Source organism: Cydia splendana, chromosome 17 (genome assembly GCF_910591565.1).
Source record: "Cydia splendana chromosome 17, ilCydSple1.2, whole genome shotgun sequence".
Classification (NCBI taxonomy): domain Eukaryota; kingdom Metazoa; phylum Arthropoda; class Insecta; order Lepidoptera; family Tortricidae; genus Cydia; species Cydia splendana.
This window is the reverse complement of record NC_085976.1, coordinates 5,322,536-5,336,970: the sequence shown is the minus strand read 5'-3', so window position 1 is coordinate 5,336,970 and position 14,435 is coordinate 5,322,536. Positions and strand designations below refer to the sequence as shown.

Sequence of the window (14,435 nt, the reverse complement as noted above, 5' to 3'; positions counted from 1 at the left end):
TGTTAATGAAGTAAGGGTTTCGTTGAGATTCATTCGGAACAATTTTACATTGATTGGTTATAACTGAAACGCTGCGACAGTATAAAGAAGGTATTTCATTTTGCCAAACGTAATATTACACGATTTATTGAAAGCAGAGTGAGGTATTTTTATAAATTCGAGGTATTGTTGATATGTTTGTACCTATTGGAATTGTATTTGCTTTGGTATTTGAAATAAGGCCGTCATTTGTTTCCCTAACGAATAACAATACGTTTAATCGGATATTTCTCAAAAAAATTACCTTGAAGTGGCACTCAATTATGATTGACATCCTATAGAAAGGTTTATTCTTAGAATTAGTCAATGTTTGAGACATGATATCATGATCTGTCACAAAATAAAATATCTTGACAATGACAAACCGCCTTTCTGGTTAATATTTAAAATACTTAATATCTCCTTTTGCCTAAAATATTTAGTTATAATTTTAATACTACCCGCCGTTGCAAGTCTAGCACTAACCGGAGAATATTAGAATATTATAATCTGAGAATCCATTTCATACATCTATTAAAATTTCCACATCGAAGTCCATGACTACATCCTTGTCTAACATATACAGAGAGAGTGAACCAGAACTCCTAGTAAAGTCGATTTGAGATATGTAGTTAATGCGGCTACATATTACGGCGGCATTTTGCCAACGCGCTTGCACTAAAGCCACAGAAATTATAAAAGTACGGGATAAGACTTAAAGTAAACCATAAAATTCAATTCGTTATTAATAGCTAGTTTGTTAGTGCACGACACCTTGCACTTTGTGACTATGCGCTGAAACTTGGTACAGTTGATTCTTAGCTGGTCATGAGCAGATACAGACCGGGAGACCTCGAGAGCCACGTCTCATTTAGTGGGGGGGAGGGGGGAAGTTCGACGCCGCCGCGCTTCACTTGGAGCAACATTTCTCTAAAACTGTACCTATTAGGGCATGTGATATATCATTTTCGGTTAAATTAAGGATGAGGAATTTTTTTTTGGAACCAAAACAATGCACTTTCTAACAAAAAAAAACATAAAGTAGAAAAGACAAAAAAACGTATCTTGGATTTTTTCATAATTACCATATTTTTTTTTAAGTGTAGTAGGAATCTGAAAACAAAAAATATAGTTGTAAAGCTACACTTATTACGTTTAAGAAAATATATAGTTTATTATACAAAACTGTTGATAAATGGGAGATAAAAAATAATATTAAGCGTGGGCCAGAGTGATCTCAATACAAAATATTATGAATGTGGGAAAGTTACTTATAATTTGTTCTACGATCGTTTATTTTTTAGTTTTTCATAAATAACTCGTAAACGGTAGCCCACAGCAAAAAAATATCTTTTACGTAAATAATCTGTTTCATTCAACCTATAAATAGGATTTCAGTCAAAATGGCTTCTCACTTTTTTTTTGATATAAGTTCCGAAAAACTTATTGGTCACGAGCTGGGGTCTTAAATGACTTTCAGATTAAAAGTCACACCCCTTAACATAAAAACTTTTATTATGACAAAGATTATGATGATTATATTTTGTTCTATATTGACAAAGCCGGTTGTGGATCATTTGTAAATAGACGACGAAGCCTGTAGCTGATTTGCTTTTGTTTCCACTTGACGAAGCCTGCGTTGCTGATCATAAAACTATGGATGGACTTGTATCTACTTACTTATAGTTTATTTATTTTTTACCTGAATAAACTATTTCGTGTGAATAAAAATCAAATAGAAAATAAATGTATCAGGGACAACAAGAAAATGACCTGAATGGTTGAGACTTGTAAAATTTAATTCGTAGCTTCGTAAAACTACTGCAATTGTCACAATTTCTGTGTCAGACCCGTCTTTATTACAGACATTTACAAATTCGCGCCTCTGCCGATGTCACAATTTTGTACAGCTGTCACACATATTCTCGTTACTGGCTTTTTAGCTAGTTCTGCACAATTAGCCCCTGCAGCCTTTTTTATGGGTTTTTGCATGCTGCGGGTTTTAGCATGGATGTGTTTCGGTCCTTTGGCGAATATTTATTTCTGACTTTAATGGATCTGAAACTATCAGTTTTATTTACTTATAATATTTATACTTCGGCCAAGATAAGTCTGCAACGATTTTCATAGCACACGCAGTGCAAGTGTTATTTTAAACGTCAAACTTCAATGAAATTATGACATATAAATAACACATAACGCTATCAAAATCGTTGCAGACTTATCTTGGTCTAACTCTAATAAGTAATTTAAATAATACTAATACCTATATATCAACAATTTGACTGTAGTGCACTCTCATAATAATCGTATTATAGGTAGAGGCACTATGTCCCATCGCATAGCTTTCGGTATACAATAGATACCCAGCCTTTGAACACAAACGTATTCCTTACCTGTTCCATTGAATATGTTTGTGTTCTGCCTCATGACAGGTATATCCTGGATATTAATAAATTAATTCGGCGAACGTGTCTATAATACCAAAGCTATTGCGACTGACAATATATTAATATCCAATGTTCCGGAGGTTTAATAAAAAATCCAAGGTATGTTCAAGACGGCCCAGCCGTGGTTATTAATACTTCAAGTAAATATTCATGACGTTATTCATAAACGCTTGTTGAGTTTAACAAGCCTTTGATAATCGTTTATCCTTCTGTCATTTTAAAATATGTGTTTGTTAGAAAGAGAGATAAAATTGAATATAGGTTTGCTAAGTTTTATGAAAAAGGGGGTTATATTTTAAGCTAAACGTAATAGGTACCTATACCTATACTAGACGGGCCCGCAGCTCCGCTCGCGTAAATGAAATAAAGAGTGTGTCAACCCTGCCAGGGTTCATAACGGTGATAGGGATTTCTTATTTGTACCCGTTATTTGGATAACTTAATACGCAAAATATCTGAAAAAAATTATGTGATTTGATAAAAGGCAAAATTATACTTTTTCATCTACGTAGTTATTTATTTAAAACTCGTTTCAACATAAAATTATTATTTATTTTTATAAGCCTAATTGCAAAAACGTTCATTAGATTAATATCCGCCTTAAGACGAATATGGACGACCACCGCCCATAAATCGCCTTTTGGTACAAACGTACGTACTCCCCATTTCCCTTTCTGAATACTAACATTACTTACTACGGTTATGTGAATCCTGGCCTCCGAGAAAAGACAAAACAAAACACACCATGTTTCTCGGTCTTGCGATAGCTCTCGCCAGTCCCCATGGCCGAGGATAAGCAGATCTCGACCAACTACGTCGTTCCAGCGGTAGGTACCTATGACGTCCAATTGGGCGTCTCCCATTTCGTTGTCCCAAGTACGCTCTCGTCACGGCACGATCCTCTCCCATTCTCTCTAAATGTCCGAGCCAATGTAAGCTTAGCCACTTTTGTCTCTCAGTATTCCGCCAGTATATCGGAACACATCCTTATTTCTATAGCAACAGAGTTATATTACGATATTTGGCCGACTGCTGACTGTACGTTTGCTTATTTTCACCAGGTCGTTTCGCTCAAAAATATCTGAACATGCACTTAAATTTTATCTACCTACATTATAACTTGCTATCAACTTTGTATTTTTGGCCCATCTCGGCAGCCCGGTCCCCGGACGAATTTGTTTGCCGAAGCTGTGAAAGTAAATCTGAATAACAGAACTCAAAAAGAAATTTAAAACAACAAAATACAAATTACTATTGATATTGATAAGTCATTATCAGTCATTATATGGCATGTCACTCGTATGGGCATAAACTACTAGGTAAAAGGTTGAGGTTGACAGCACTTTTTATTTTACTTCGAGTAAAAAAGGCCGAAATCACTGCATACCAACATAACAAACATAATTTTGGTTATTTGAAGTTCGAAACGAAACCAACCGAGAGTTTCCGAAAATAGCCGATAGTCGTAAAATGAAGAATGTTATGAAAATTTATTTTGCTTATTGTAAATTAAATACGCATCGAAAGCAATAGTTTTTATGCTCTAGTTATATTCTCATATTTAGATAATAGATTAGAACAGTTTTTAGGGTTCCGTACCCAAAGGGTAAAACGGGACCCTATTACTAAGACTTCGCTGTCCGTCCGTCCGTCCGTCCGTCCGTCCGTCCGTCCGTCCGTCTGTCACCAGGCTGTATCTCACGAACCGTGATAGCTAGACAGTTGAAATTTTCACAGATGATGTATTTCTGTTGCCGCTATAACAACAAATACTAAAAACAGAATAAGATAAAGATTTAAATGGGGCTCCCATACAACAAACGTGATTTTTGACCAAAGTTAAGCAACGTCGGGCGTGGTCAGTACTTGGATGGGTGACCGTTTTTTTTGCATTTTTTTTCCGTTTTTTTTTCTTTATGGTACGGAACCCTTCGTGCGCGAGTCCGACTCGCACTTGCCCGGTTTTTTCTTATCATACGTGCGTCGTATTTGAGAAACGTGTCAAAAACTTTTTTAGAAATTTGTAAGGCGCCATCTCGCTTCTTCCCTCGTTTTTTATCCCGTTCTGGTTTTTCAATTTTATATATATGATGTTGCGATTTACTACTGTTGAAACTTAACGATTAAGATTTTAAAACGTTGTCTACCAATAGTTATTTTTGGGTTTGCGTTTAAATTTTTCCCGTTCTTAATATAATATTTAATATGTCTGTGTCTCACGAAAGTGTTGTTATTAAAATTTAATTTTTCGTTTACTATAGTTAGACCAAGTCAAAGTTTGCAGCGATTTTGATAGCCCACGCAGTGCAAGTGTTATTTATACGTCATAATTTCGTAGAAGTTTGACGTTTAAAATAAAATTAATTAGCACTGCGTGGGTTATCAAAATCGCTGCAGAATTTTCTTGGTCTAACTCTATAAGTATGTAGTAACATTTAAAACCTAAATAGGTATATGCAAAGGGTTATTTGCTTTTATTTGTTGGTCCGTTTCATGGGGAAAATTCTTTTAGCCCAACTGGTCGTCAAGAAAAAAAAACTTATTTTTAATTTCTAACAAACATCTCATCTGATGCAAGTGGGTATATAAACCCTTTGATTATAGATACAAATACCCAAAGATTGTCAGGAAAAGATCGCTTTTTAGCGATAAAATCGCCGGTGTTGCTATGGGTTCGAATCCCAGTAAGGGCATTTATTTGTGTGATGACATAGATATTTGTTCCTGAGTCATGGTTGTTTTCTATGTATATTTAAGTATTTATATATTATATATATCGTTGTCTGAGTACCCACAACACAAGCCTTCTTGAGCTTACTGTGGGACTTAGTCAATCTGTGTAAGAATGTGCTATAATATTTATTTATTTATTTATTCTTTTATTGAGGTCATTGAGGTGTGATTGGTGTGAATAAAGAGCATTAGTATGTATTGATTGTACAACTTTATGAAAGCGATATGACTTAGAGATCCAATTCACATCTAATAGATATCTTACTCTATCTAACGTAAAAGTGACATTGGTTGCCCGAATTGCGCTACAAAAGAGAACTAGTTGATATCTAAACTATAACGTATCTAGAATGGATCTAGTACGTGTCGTCTCTTGTGAATATCTTGAAGTTCGAATACGGCAGATTATGTTTAACAGAGTTACAACTTTCTGAAAATCTCATTTATGGGAGCACAATAAAAAAAAAACTTTTAACTGTCCAACTTATATATTTAATTATAGCCATATTACAGATATGTTTAGTGCAATCATTTGCAGACCGTTCAACTTTCAGTTACCTATATTGAAACATTTTGTTCACATTCACACACAACACACGTGGGCTTTATGTCGCTATTAGAGATGCCCCGAATAGTGGTTTTGGCCGAATAACGAATATTCGGCTCTTCTCTCGGCCGAAGCGCCGAATATTCGGCATGACATGCGAACATTTTGAATCAGAATTATTATGGAAATTGTTCGCCAACAAAGCACAACATGTGCTAAGAAGGTATATTTTTTGTTGAACAGAATTAATGAATGTATTTAGAGTCAATGAAATCAGATTTTTATCATGGGGATAAAAATAAAATATTTTGTAATCAACAAAATGCATAAAAAGGGTTCTAGCGGTAGGCTATTTAACAACTTTCCACGAATACACTTTAAATATTAAATATAACTAGTTTTTGATAAATATTTTTAGTTTTTAGCTTTAGTTTTTAGTTGTACTTAATTTTAGTTTTGTATTCATTTTATAACACTTATTTTACAATAAATGAGTTTTCATCACTAGTTTTTGGTTATTTTTATTGTGTAGTCTTTCTTTTTAGGTTGGTGAAAAATATATTCGGTATTCGGCCGAATAGTAGGCAACAATCGGCCGAATACCGAATATTTGGTATAGTGGCCGAATAGGCCGAATACCGAATAGTTGCCGAATATTCGTGGCATCTCTAGTCGCTATCCAGTAAATCATTGCGGCGTGTGCTGGGTGGTCCGGAATTGGTAAACAATGTAAACAGTTTTTCGATTTACTTGTTTTTCACTAGTTTGCGCTTTGGCAAATATATACAACCAATCAACCAGTGCAAGTTCGATAACTGTTATTTTAAATCGTCTACATTGTTAGTTTAAATTTGACTATATCCTGAAACAAATGTCGCCGCTATATTTGCTATATAGGCTACGGTACGTTTTTCGCTGTAAGAAGAAGAAAACCCAGTTTCACTTTGATCTCTCTTGCGCAAAAAGCTACAAATGTTTTTAAATTAGTTTGTGATTGATAGATCGTTTTAATCTATCCCACTAAAGACCAACTAAATAATATATTCTTATAACAACAAGAGGGACTATTTGCGCTATATAGAAAACATTCAGGCACTTAAATGTGTGCCATCTGTACTTGTACAATGTTTTTTCAATATAGCTTAAACTCAATTAACATTAAATACCTACAGCTTTATCTTCTACATAATACTAAACTTGCTTAGAAGTGTACGAGTACCTACGAATCTTTGAAAAGAGACTTAGTGGAAATTTTCCCTACTCCGCGTTATTTTTAAAGTAATACGCGCTCATCAATCGTAGACGCAATTTGAGTACGCGTGAGTCTTGGTAAATGAGCTTAAGTGCCGCCTTTTAGGGTAAAATTAATGGCGAGCATCACATGTCGTGTATTTAAGTACTTACTTCTAAAATTATAAGTTATTGCCCGGTTACTTATTTGGGTTAAAGGTGACTTACCGACTTAATAAAAGATATCGAACGATTTTGTATCAAATTGTATTAGGTACTAAAGTTTTATGCAAGTGTAAAGTGGATAACCAAAACATCCGAAAACTAATCCAATTCCATTAATGACAATAAAATAAGTCATGTTGCGCCTGTGAACGGGTTCCAGCAGGCGTTCTACATCACATTAAAGCTCTCCAACGGGCCTCTACGTGTTGGATCTACATACATAATTATATCCCCACGCAAGCCTATCAAAAGACCGGGATTTATAGGCCCATGATATTCAAAATAAAATAAGTCTTAAAATCATGAGTAAGTATGTTTTCTATTTCAAATACGTATTTAATTTGTATGCCCACCGACATCTTCATTGAACAAATTAAATTTAATAGCCTAAAAAGCAATTGAAAAATATATTCAACTTTAATACAGAAGGGACACAGAACGTCAAGGACACTCGAAGTGGAAAATCACTGGCCATGGAATTCCGGGCTTGTGAAGAATCGAGGGTGCTCCTGCCATCCAAGAGGGTGTCCCTAATGGTAAGAGTACTACACAGGCTCTGTGATATAACGTCACATGTGGCATAGAAACTGTTTGAGGCTAAGCTGTTTTACCCAAGCATTCGAATACAGTGGTTGCATTACACAAAGTGGCGTAAGAGACGTGTTTCTAAATTCAAAATGTGTCTTTTTATAAAACAAGATATATAGCCCTGGAGACTGTCCACTCTTGGACATCTTAATCGGGTCGCCGATCCTGAGAGAATCCAGTTTATACTTTTCAAGGGTTCTTCAACATAATTACACTTGATACTGCCATAATTTTTAATGACGAGGCTCCAATTTGTTTTTCAAAGTTCAACGGCTAATATTTTTAGGGTTCCGTACCCAAAGGGTAAAAACGGGATCCTAGTACTAAGACTCCACTGGTCCGTGTGTCCGTTTGTCCGTCCGTCCGTCCGTCTGTCTGCCACCAGGCTGTATCTCATGAACTATGATAGCTAGACAGTTGAAATTTTCACAGATGATGTATTTCTATTGCCGTTATAACAACAAATACTAAAAAGTACGGACTCCTCGGTGGGCGAGTCCGACTCGCACTTGTCCGGTTTTTGTATACAACGTCGGTGACAAATAATCATAAAAGCGTGACTAATGGTAAACGGTCATCACAGCCTATGGAAACTTGCAAACCCAGTCACATGCGCTTTACCGAACTTTAAACAAAACAAAACCTGTATATTCAGAAACCTTCCCAATTCATTGGTGCTCGTTTTAAATTATTTTAAGTATAATATTTTTCATATGTTTGTATTTTTTTCTAAAATGGGTCCAAGAATCCCTTTCACGGAGCTTAAATCCAGATGATACCCATTTTATGCCATTTACCATGGGATAAATACCTCATGATTTATAGGACAAGTATGTATTATAATAATTTATTGGTTGCTACTCGTATATTTTAAAGTTCTACAATATAATTGTGTTATATTCAACCAAGCAACACCTCTACAAATAATGTTTATGTGTAAATAGAAAGATAATTATAGGTACAAAGTGTTTAACTTTAACCTGAATATTATATGTAAGTACATAGAATTCGAGGAAAACGAATAAAACCATTTGTGCAAAAAACAATTTTAATAAATGAATCATAAATTTAGCCGGAGTGTTCTTGGAAACATAAATCCTCTTAACATAACATTGCGAATAAAGTAAAAAAGACAGATTTGGTTACTTTTGAACAAGTTCTTTGAATGAATGTTATCAGCCATATTCGAACTTTAAGATACGTCAAATAATAGATATGGAAACGATATGAGGTTTCTTCAAACAAAAACGTCACTTTTGACACTTGTTTGACACTGACATATCCAATCTATATCGTTTCCATATCTATTATTAGACGTATCTTAAAGTTCGAATATGGCTGTATGTTTCCTACTTAGGGTAAGGGTAACATTCCTTTTCTGACCGCAGCTGCACTACTAGTACGAACACGTCGGTGTTGTTGTCTATTTCCATAGTAAAATGAATGGTAGTGCTGCTGTCGTTGGAAATGGACTGTCACTTTAAGGGTAACATTCCATTTCCCTAATATCTCAAAAAGTATTAATATTTAAGGAACCAAAATTAATATTATAAAAGAGGAGGATATTTCCAATAAAACATTCCATACTTGCAGAACTGTAACTCCATTATTTATACTTTTTATTCAACGCTGGACACAGCCCTCCGCGCCTCCTTTTCGAGAAACGCGCGCGGCGTGAAAAAACGATTACGTAACATTAAATATAATTTTAAAGATATTACGAATCTAATGAGGTATCACACGTATTTTTAGGGGCATTATCTCAATTTTTCACCGTTTTCCGTTTCTCGAACAGACTATTACAATATTTTAAGAGCTCGTGTCAAGCTGGCCCCATTTGATATTGATATCAATTTGCTATCGCGTTTTACGTTTCTGTATTTGCCTCAAGGAATTTACTTGGCCACAAATTGCAATATTATATTATATTCCACACACTATTTGCCATCCATTGAAGCGTGCATAACGCTCATTGTGCTGTGCAAGCGAGTGGGTGGGTACATTAAGTAGGTAAACACACATTCGACTGATGGCATTATGATGGCTTTGTATAATATTGACCCATGTTAAGCTCCGTTTACACGAAATTTTGCTCACCAATAACGGAAATCCGTTAAAACACTTCTCCCTTTAATATTTATTTTCCCGTAAGATTTGATTCATTCAAAAACATAAAAGGCTAATGTAGTTTGAGATTGTCGTAGTACCTACCTAATTATAATCCCTATTGCATAGGTATGCGTTTTGCTTATTAACTTGCATACAAATGCATAAGCCATTAGTTTAGATTTTATTAGATGTATCCGAAACAACATTTTTTAAACGAAAGCTAATTCATATACATATTTTACTTCTTTTTTCATAAAATTAATAACCATACTTTTTGTAAACCGCAAAATAGGCTTAGCCAAATAATAACATTAACACATTCAGGGCCAAGAACCCGACTGTCGGGTACACTGTTCGTAACGACTACGCACTATATAGATGTCTTCATAAACGCCTTCCCTACATACTCAACAGCCTGCCCTCTGACATCAGACAGGAAGCCAATAAAGTAAAATTTGGTAAAAAGCTGCGTAGTTACCTCGTAAATCGCGTATAGTAATTGTTGAGCATTGTTAGTAATGATAGATGTAAACGATTTTGTTATAAGAGAGTAGAGACTACACGATCCCACAGTCAAACCGTGTAAACTGTTTTGTGGGACACTGTACTTGTATAAGCTGTGTATTTTTATGTTAATAAATATGTAATAAATATACGGCAAAACCGTGGCTACGCGCTACGAGCGTAACCCGTAGCACTTAGAGGCAATGAATGTATTAAAATGAATAGTCAGGTGAATACATAACAGGTCAGCTACATGCTTTGTAACACACCAACCAATGCTACAATGATAAAATTCGCAACATGCTTTGTCAATTTTAATGAGAAATATTTAAAAGCCCCGCTACCTACTAATTTAACATATGAATTCTAACAATAATTACTTGTACGTACCTACCTTAATTAGATCATTTAACACATTCAATACCACTAAGTGCTACGGGTTACGCTCGTAGCGCGTAGCCACGGTTTCGTCGTATGTAGCGCGTAGTCGCTACGAACAGTGTACCCGACAGTCGGGTTCTTGGTGTTGAATGTGTTAATAACTGGAGATGCCTTACCTGTCATTTTCTGTACAAAACAATCTGCCGATTTTTGCGAGGGAGGAGCACGTCAAAAGTATGGCTATTTATACGTAACGTACAAATAGCCACGTCAGATAAACGTCAGTCCATACAAAAGTTTGCACAATTGTGCAAGGTTTTCGGCAGGGAGTAAGCTCTTAAATGCGACTCCGGTTATTAAATGCTCTAAGCTACCTTATCTTATTTTGTCAGTAACAGCTGGAGCGGTTAATGAGCACTTAAGCTGTATGTGCAAGCCACACAGATGTACTTAGTGAACTCTAAAACGAAGAAAAGCAAAGAGCGCTCAAATACATTTTAAATAATCCAACTTAAATTCCGTGTGCTAACTACAAAGTGAGCTGGAAGACCTGAAAGTACGTTTTTGTTGCACGGAAAGGAAGGTAATACAAAGAACATTAGAGAGTTAGGCCATAAATACAACTTGCGCGCCGTTACCCAAGTAAACCACTTAAGACTAACGCAAAATTAATCCGAAGATGCTGCAGTATCTGGAAGTTTCTAACAATGAACAACATCCATCCTTACCCGTCGTTACGCAAATAGCCCACGTTTATTAATTTATTAGCTTCTCTCCTTAATTACTTGTGGTTGCCAATTTGCATCTGATGTAGGATCTAGGGGAATCTTACCTTACCTATGTCTTATGTCTATCATACCACAATTTTGCTGCATTTTTACAATTTCAATATTTGTATACTTATCATTAATCGCGTTTTAATATTGAAGCGGTGGTGGCCGAGTGGATTGACGTCCGACTTTCAATCCGGAGGTCGTGGGTTCAAATCCTGGCTCGTACCAATGAGTTTTCTGGAAGTTATGTACGGAACATCATTTGATATTTACCACTAGCTTTTCGGTGAAGGAAAACATCGTGAGGAAACCTGCATACATCCGCGAAGAAATTCAAAAGTGTATGTGAAGTCCCCAACCCGCATTGGGCCAGCGTGGGGACTATAGCCTAAACCCTCTCGTGCTTGAGAGGAGGCCTGTGCCAAGCAGTGGGACGTATGTAGGCTAAATTATTATTATTTTTTATCATTATCCTACACCAGAGCAGATAACGCCGTAACAGAAATCTGTATCACGAATAAAAAAATTTAGTATTCAATTTTTTATTAATGTATATAATATTTTTGTTAGTTTGTAAGGTATGAATTTATGGGCCTTAATAGTTACCTGAAAATAAATGATTTATTTAATTGATTGATTAATAAACTATGAGGTTATGCACAACTGATAGGATTCATTAAGGAATTTATTTTAACGTACACCAGATATTCCACCATATTATTTGATTTAGAGTCTAAACATGCCTCAACATTAGACATTCACATTGAACTCACTGCTTGTTTGTGGAAAATATACGTTGGCATTAGAGAATGCAAATATTATCATTATTTGTAGGTCTTTTCCACATCTCGGGACCGTGGGGTCCCGGACATTTGGGAGGCGTACGTGGGGCCGAAGCCAAAAGCGCAGAGGCCCTTTAAGACACTTTAATTTAAAAGCAAGGGATACACGTGGCGGATACCATCCCCAAACGCACAATGTGATACATCCGCAAAGGCCTCCGCCAGGTGCAAAGACTATTGCAGTGCAGCACTTTTGTGCTGCGATGGGAACTTAGGTCATGGGCTATAGATTTGAAAGTTGGATGGACTGGATAATGGGCTATCGGAGAGACTAGCGGACACCTGCCGTGACAATCAGTCTCAAAATTGTAAATGACAGGTGGTGACTCGCCATCTCATTGAGTGGGCCCCGCGATGGCCGATTGCGACAACAGGGCAACACTTTGGAGTGGCTGTGAGGTTGTCGAGAGGTGAGTCTGCGGTAGCCAGATCCCGGTAGGTAATCCGTTCAGCAGGCCGCCGGCGTTATGACATTTTACACTTCCAACCTGGAGCATAGGTCCCGCTCTTGCGACTCCACTCTGGCCGGCCAATCAAGGCAAGCACAGAGGCGAGGGCCAGATGACAGGGCCCTCTGGAATAGGGGCCGCGGTGTCGCCACTCACCGTCAGCTCGCCACAAGCTGCCCCCGCGGGGTTATTATTATTATTATATAAGCCTATACGGTGTCCCACTGCTGGGCAAAGGCCTCCCTCGATTTCCATTCGTCTCGGTTTTGAGCAATCTCCGGCCAGTCGTTAAGATATGCGTCCAGGTCGTCCCGCCATCTCCGTCTGGGCCTGCCAGCTCCTCGCAAACATTATAAAGATTATAAAAAAATACAGCTGCATTATTTACTAAAACGGTCCATACACAGTAATTTTCCCGTTTTTAAGCGAGTTTTAAAAATAAATATCTTCAATCGAAAATGGTTTGATTTAACTAAACAAAAATAGTGAGTGGTACCAATTTTCCCAATGAAAAATCCTCTCACATTTGATCTTTGAGCATGGTGATGCCGATTCTGACTAACAAATTGTTAAGGTTTTCATCTTGTTCTGAGACGACTTCGATGTCATGAAAACTTTAATTAATTGTTAAATCAAAACCAGTCTCCATAGAAACGTGCTAGTAAAATTATAATCAACGTATAGTCTTTCGATTTGTAGCTGGCCCCAAACTGCTAATCCTTTGTCTATTGTTAAGTAAAACAGCACGTGCTACCACCTGCATAAAAAACCGTTCGGTCGCTTTAACCGGTTATTGAATTACAATTAGCCGCTCGGGGCCAGCTACAAATCGAAAGACTATACCTGGCGCGCTTACAACTAACTAGATTTACCTAGCGTCTTTATTAGAAAAGACGTTTCCTTAAGTCGTGGCTTACAAAACCACTCCGCAAATGGGTTCAATCCGTTTGCTTTATTTATTGGCCCGGTAAGTGTTTGCCCTCACCGGGCATTGCTGACACAGCGAAATAGAATGTCGACGGATTAAATTTATATGGAAAATACGTGTGCTTTAAAATAATATGGATTCTCTTGAGCTTTGCGAGTTTTTATTATGAAGCCGTAATCCGCTTTCGTTCGCGCTAAAAGTAATTTTGACTTACTTAAACATGGTGCTTGTTTTACTTTTATTTTTATATGGAATCCACATATCATAAATATCTTCACATTTTATCTTTTATATTTTTCTCAGCGGTGGTGGCCGAGTGGATTTGACGTCCGACTTTCAATCCACAGGTCGCGGGTCAAATCCTGGCTCGTACCAATGAGTTTTTTGGAACTTACGTGCGGAATATAATTTGATATTTACCACTAGCTTTTTGGTGAAGGAAAATATCGTAAGGAAACCTGCACACGTCTGCGAATAAATTCAAAAGTGTACCGGTATTATAGGTTGCGTATCGCGTAGTGCATGTAGCATAGTCCCCAAGCCCTCTTGCATATGAGAGGAGGCCTGTGCCCAGCAGTGGGACGTATCTATGCTGAATTATTTTTATTTTTTACATGGTTATTTGTGTTGCCCGTAAGTCACATAGGAAAATCATTTT

At 36.7% G+C, this 14,435-nt stretch overlaps 1 protein-coding gene and 1 long non-coding RNA gene across 2 annotated transcripts in view; one reads left to right on the top strand and one right to left on the bottom strand.

The window, feature by feature from the left end:
* The window catches only part of LOC134798730 (ubiquitin-like modifier-activating enzyme ATG7), a 441,738-nt gene that overhangs the window by 93,725 nt on the left and 333,578 nt on the right, over positions 1–14,435 (top strand). The window lies entirely within an intron of this gene.
* LOC134798737 (uncharacterized) overlaps positions 1–14,435 on the bottom strand; it is a 432,480-nt gene that overhangs the window by 277,014 nt on the left and 141,031 nt on the right. The window lies entirely within an intron of this gene.